At 37.9% G+C, this 6,434-nt stretch overlaps 1 non-coding gene across 1 annotated transcript; it reads left to right on the forward strand.

The window, feature by feature from the left end:
• The first annotated feature begins 6,361 nt into the window (after positions 1-6,361).
• Positions 6,362-6,434, forward strand: trnat-ugu (transfer RNA threonine (anticodon UGU)). The gene has a single exon. It is a non-coding gene; the product is annotated as a tRNA-Thr (tRNA).

Consider the following 6,434-nt stretch of genomic DNA (forward strand, 5'->3'; position numbering starts at 1 on the left):
TGACACTGTCTATGATATTTCACTATTGCTTTTTGCATCGTTTCCTTTGTGTGAGGGAGTGTAAAAATTGTCCCCTGCCTTTGAGCAGCTAGCGCTCTACCATTTGAGCTAATTCCCCTCTCACTGAGAGGATTGGGAGTTGATGAAGTAGGTGAGTGTAGCTGCTCAACAGAACAAGAGTATTTAGTTACTTTGAAGGAGTAAACCAGGAACGCTGGTCAACACAGTGAAACTGTTCTTCCTGATGGACAAGCTTTTCCTACATGTTGGTGGATTCTGAAGAGAATTCTTCTTCTTCTAATCGTCAAATCATCTTCTTACAGAACATTCTAAGAACTGTTGGTGGAAGTATAAACTATTAGTTCTCCATTACAGTAACGATCAATTTTCAGCATCCTGTTATCAGATCATTGCTGCTGTTAAAAAATTCATTGTCTCATCTTTATAATTTTGATTAAATACACACAATAAAACATATTACACACTTTCAAAATTGTCACACAACGTAAAGAGATTTTCTTGATATTTTCTTTTTTAAATTACCTGATATTTGTACTCTTTCAGTGATGATTCAAAGGAATAAAATCACAGTTAAAAAAACAATGAGCACTGGAATCAATGTGTCACATTTATTTATTTAACCAGATCAGATCAACAACTTCCTGAACTGTTGGTGTCCATTTTCCAGCTGACAGCAGGTTTATGTTGGAATCCTGTGCAGCCTGATCTCTGGGTTCTTCAGTCCAACACTGGAACCAGAAGGTGTCGTCACCATCCGTGTGTCGCTGGGATCTGAAGATGATTCCTGCTCCATGTCTCCATCCACACAGAGATGTGAGTGGAGAACAGATGAAGTGCTGAAGGTCTTCCCACACTCATCCCATCAGAGAACATTCTTCTCGTGAACTTGTTGGCGGCGAATAAGGTTTAATTTCCACTTGTAAGATTTTCCATATGTGTCACATTTATGAGGTCTTTCTGATGAGTGGCTGATTTGGTGAGATTTTAAATCTCTATATGTTGTAAAAACTTTGTCACACTGGTCACAGGGACACACTTCATGTCCAGTGTGAGATCTCAGGTGGATGATGAGATTATGTTTCTGTTTATATATTTTCCCACAGTGGTCACAGTGATACAACTCTGTTCTGGAGTGAATCTGCATGTGCCTCGTTAAAGCTGATCTATGTCTAAAAGTCTTTCCACACTGTTCACATCTGTGAGCTTTGATTCCACGATGAATGAGGACATGTTGACTGAGGGATCCAAATTGACTAAAAGTCTTTCCACATTCATCACACATGTGTGGTTTCTCTCCACTGTGAACAAGCTGATGGTTCTTCAGGTTCTGTTTCTGAACAAAAGCTTTTCCACACTCATCACAGATGAAGAGTTTTTCTCCAGAATGGATTCTTTGATGTACAGTGAGGTTTGATTTAAAGCTAAAGGCCTTCCCACACTGGCCACATGTATGTTTAGCTTTAACTCCAGCTTGGCTCTGCTGTTGAACTCTTTGCTCTGAAGTTTTTCTCTTAGATTTGTTTCTTTGTTGTGGCTGAGCTTCATGGTCCTGAGAACGTTGAGGTGTCACTTTGTTCTGGCTTCCAGAGTCCTGTAGAACAGTTAGAGATAAAACACAGAGAAGGAACCAAACAAACATTAGTTTCTAAATGTGTTCCTAGAAAGAACAGTGGCTGTTCATCCACATCCACATGGACGTCAGCAACCAAACTTCAATTCACTCATTTCTCACCATGTTTGCTGTCACGGCTGAGTGGTTCCACAATCCTCCATTCACCTGTAACATCAGCATAGAATCAGCTCCACCTGAAGGATAGAAGAGACAGAATGAACATGAAGGATCTATAATTATTCATCCATCCTTTGCAGTGTTATCACTTTGAAATTGACTAAAAGGATCAGTTTGTTCAGAGATCACATGATGTGGAGGAAAATATTTAGATTTTGTGGCTGAATAATTTAAATTCCCATTGATTTGTAAATGAAGGTCTTCAGAGGAAACAGTTTGACTTTGAGGTTTGACTTTGTTCTCACAGGATTAATGAACAACTTGTAATGAGCTCATGATTGACTAATTATGGTCCTATAATATCTGTGTTAATAGAATCATAGACAAAATGACAGAATCTACCAATAAAAATAAAATCCACTGTTAAATGCAGGAAGTGACATAATGTGAATGAAACGCTGTCATCGTGAGGTAAAGGGAAATGTTAAAGGGGACCGTTCATTTGGTGCACCCCAGCACCCCTCCTGGTCCTGAGCTAAACAACATGTTGAAGCGTCCACCTGAAACACGTCTAAACTACCAAAATACTGAGCAGACCAGTTCCCACGTAACGTTTATGTGTCTGTGACGCTACGGCCATTTCTGGTGAAGAGCTGCAGTTGTTCTGTTGTTGTGGACGAGACCAACGATGACAGGGATTGTAGAGCCTGAAACATCATAGGTTCATGATAACTTTATAGCTTCTAATACTATACAATATTCTGCCCTCTAGTGGTGAAATAACTGATGCATTTGTTTTTGTTTAATCATTATAGTCTGGAATGATGTCATCAGGATCATTTAAATTAGCTTAATTTAAATGAAGTTGATCAAAACTTAATCAATAAACCTAATCAGATTCAGTAAATCATTGATCCCTGAGGGGAAATATGTTGATATTAATGCTGCTCTCATACATCTTTATATGACATGAAAAATTAAAAATGAACAGTTTTTGTTTAAATATAATTGTAATATATTTCGAAGTAAATGGAATTAAAAAAAAAAAAAAAAAAAAAATTTAACAGTAGCTAATGACCTTAGTTCCTCATCAGTTTCAGATTGAAATGGTTCATCATTCAGTTATTAATCAGTTTATAACATGTCGATTTATTTGTGTTTTTATGACAGTTTGGATGAAAATAAAGATTAATGGAGTGATCAAAAATTGTAAAACACAATACAAAATTACTGGATTACTATATTTATCATGAGAATGCAAATTAAATACACACACGATACACACAAAAAATGTCAACATATAAAACTTATAAAAACTGATTCATCTCTCCCTGATTTTAAAGTTTAAAGAAATTTAAAACAATCTTTTCTAAAAACCTCTTCATAAGACATAAAAAGGTGATTATATTCCTATCTATGAAGAACAAACTATGAATAATAATTCCCCCTTTATATAAAATGTGTTTCTGCTCAATCATTTGTGTGAATAAAACAGAAAACAAAATATCCCTGAACTTATTGATTAAAGTCAGGTCATGTTCTCCACCACAGATCCTGGATCAGTACCAGTAGTGGGCGGTTAAGGAAGAATTGTTGGTAGAATTGTGCACTTTGGGTTTAAAGCATGAAACCTGGTACATAGATGGCATGAACACTACTGATTATTTTAGGATGTGGATCCAAGATTGCACCATGTTCTCCAGACTACACATTGCATGCCAGTCCAGGGAAGGACATTCTGGTGACTTTTTCAAGCATGAGAATCAGCCATGGCCCCCATCACTTTCCAAGCCTGGTGAAATGAGATCTGGCAATAAAGCAGATCTTCTTGCAGAGCTTGAGTCACTAGCACAACCAGCAGAAGCAAGACCACAAGTGACTGCATTGGTATTGGATGGACCAGAGACAGTTGAAATGCTGTCACCAGGAACCTCCCAGACCTTTGAAGATTACACCAAGCACCAGCACCAGCTGCAACGTGTGGAAATACTTCACATAGTGTGAGATGTTTATAACTTAATCAGCCTGAAGGCAGCAACCAGAGAGACGAGGGGAAAAGGAGTTCGCAGAAGGATTGAGCGTTCATCAAAGGTGCCCAGTAACTGGCAAAACTTTCTTCACGTCATTGAAAACAAAACAGAGCTTTTGCACTTGTTGGCAGAAGAGCTTAAAAGCACTGAATTTCAAGCAAAGATGTGTACAGCACTCATAGGAACAAGGTACTATCAACACCTCAGAGAGATGACAAAAGTCAGATAGAAACATGGTCACACAAGGAAGCGGATACTGCATCTGTGGGATGCTGCACATGAAGGACATGAGAAAATTATGGTGAAGACATCAAACACTGATGTGGTGGTACTGATTCTGTCCAAACTGCACAGCATTCAAGTTAGTGAGGTGTGGATATCATTTGGAGTAGGAAAACACCACAGATACATTGCATCACATTATATTGCTGCTATGGCCCATTCAAAGCACCAGCATTTACAATATTTCATGCATTCACAGGGAGTAATAACACATCCTTCTTTGCTGTCAAAGGCAAAAGGACAGCGTGGGGCACTTGGGCTGTATTCACAGATGTCACTGATGTATTCCTGTTCCTTGCTGATGAAATATGTTCTCATGTAAGACAGAACATGTGGACTGTCCAAGGTGAATGAGACAAGGCCTACAGGTTGGGGATGGGACAAGAGTGATGGATCATGGCAACCAAAGTGGACCACCATTGGCCAAGCTCAAGATGCATGCTATGAACTGATTCATTGCAACTGCAAAAAGTCATGAAGTGGTTTGTGCAAGTGGTACAAGGCCAGCCTTCAGTGCACTGCTCTTTGCCATTGTGAAGGCAACTGTTATCAAGAGTGACTAAACATCTGCATATCAAATGATACTTCTTCTTTAAATTAGAGTTTTGTGTCTTTTGGTGCATCCACTGGCTTCGTTGACCTCAGAACTATGCATTTAGAGACCAAAATCATAATTCTACAATGTATAGTTCCAAAGTTATATAATGTTCTAAAAGGTTTTTTAAAAGGAGCACTTGCTTATTGGTAATACATTAAACAATTTTTTTGTTTTTAGATTTTCACTTCAGGTACCCTTAAACTCCCTGCACGGTGACGTAGGGCCAGAGGACGGCCCGCCCTCCTCCTCCTCCTCCCACCCACCCCATAGCCGAGCTCATGCTGCTTTATAAACACGTGTCTGTTTACATGTCAATCACGGCAGAGAGCTTCCTGGAGGCGTGGCTTCTCCAGCTCAGTGCCAAATGAAATTCGTCATCAAAGTGGGAACGCGTCATCAAAATGTAGCGAGGTGTTTGGGCTCACCCTGTAGTAAGAAAGGAGCAAATCACCCTCTAACTAACGATTGAGGGAATTAATTAAAAACTATATTTAGGACATGTGTATGAAGCCCTAATAACACTTTATCATGTTTAAAGCACAGAAAAGTTAATTTAGCGTAACATGTGCCCTTTAAATAAACATTGTTATTGTCACACCGACACACACACACACACACACACACACACACACACACACACACACACACACACACACACACACACACACACACACACACACACACACACACAGTATAAAGTGATAGAATTCAGACTAAATGTTAAATGTTAAAATAATCAGATTTAAATAGAGCTTTTATGACAAAGTCGTTCTAAAGATCTTTACATTATCATCTCATTCACACAAGATTATTACTAAATATGTAAATAAGTTTAAAATAAAACAAGCAGTATTTACTCACTGGATTCTGGAAAATCACTAAATTAGTCATTAAAGTTGAGATTATTATTATTAGAAACTCACTTTGGTCCCAAACGTTGCTCACTGATGACATCTGCTGGTCAACGTTAATCTATATTATTAAAGCTACTTTAGTCGTTTCTGACGGCGCACAAGGACATTCTGTAGAATGGTGGAGATTCTGCAGCTTTCATCTTAGCCTGAGTTGCTATGACAACCTGTCAACATTGAGCTTCCATTTTAGCCTGAGTTGCCATGACAACCTATCAACATTGAGCCGTTCAAAGTTGCCTTTTGTGTCTAAATGTGTGTCATATTATCATAGGAAGATCAAATATATTAAATTAAATAATGCAAAAAATTGATGAACATTAAATGAAATGTTAGGAAGAAATAAAAAATTAAAAATGTGTTCATGGAATGAAATCTATTTTAACAATATACTGATCAGAATTAATCTGATGGTAATTATAGAAACTAAAATGTAGATGAGGCAGAATTACAGACTAAACTTTAGATGTATTTGTCGTGTTTTATCATTTTGAATTTGAGTTTTTTAATAACTTTTCAACTGTTTAAACTATTCAACTTTTTGATTAATTTTAATGAAGTTCACCTTGAAATGTAACGTTCCACTGGTCAGCAGTTCTGAAACTGATTTAACTTTTAAAATGTTCAATTTCATTGAATACCTTCAACTTTTCTGTATCTTTAACCGTTTTTGACTTTTTATTGTGTAAATGACTCATTATTTCACACACACACACATACACACACACACACACACACACACACACACACACACACACAAATACACACACACTCACACACTCACACGCAGGGCCTTATAGCTCAGAGGTTAGAGCACTGGTCTTGTAAGCCAGGGGTCGTGAGTTCAATTCTCACTGAGGCCT

Source organism: Gouania willdenowi, unplaced genomic scaffold, assembly GCF_900634775.1.
Source record: "Gouania willdenowi unplaced genomic scaffold, fGouWil2.1 scaffold_226_arrow_ctg1, whole genome shotgun sequence".
Lineage (NCBI taxonomy): Eukaryota > Metazoa > Chordata > Actinopteri > Blenniiformes > Gobiesocidae > Gouania > Gouania willdenowi.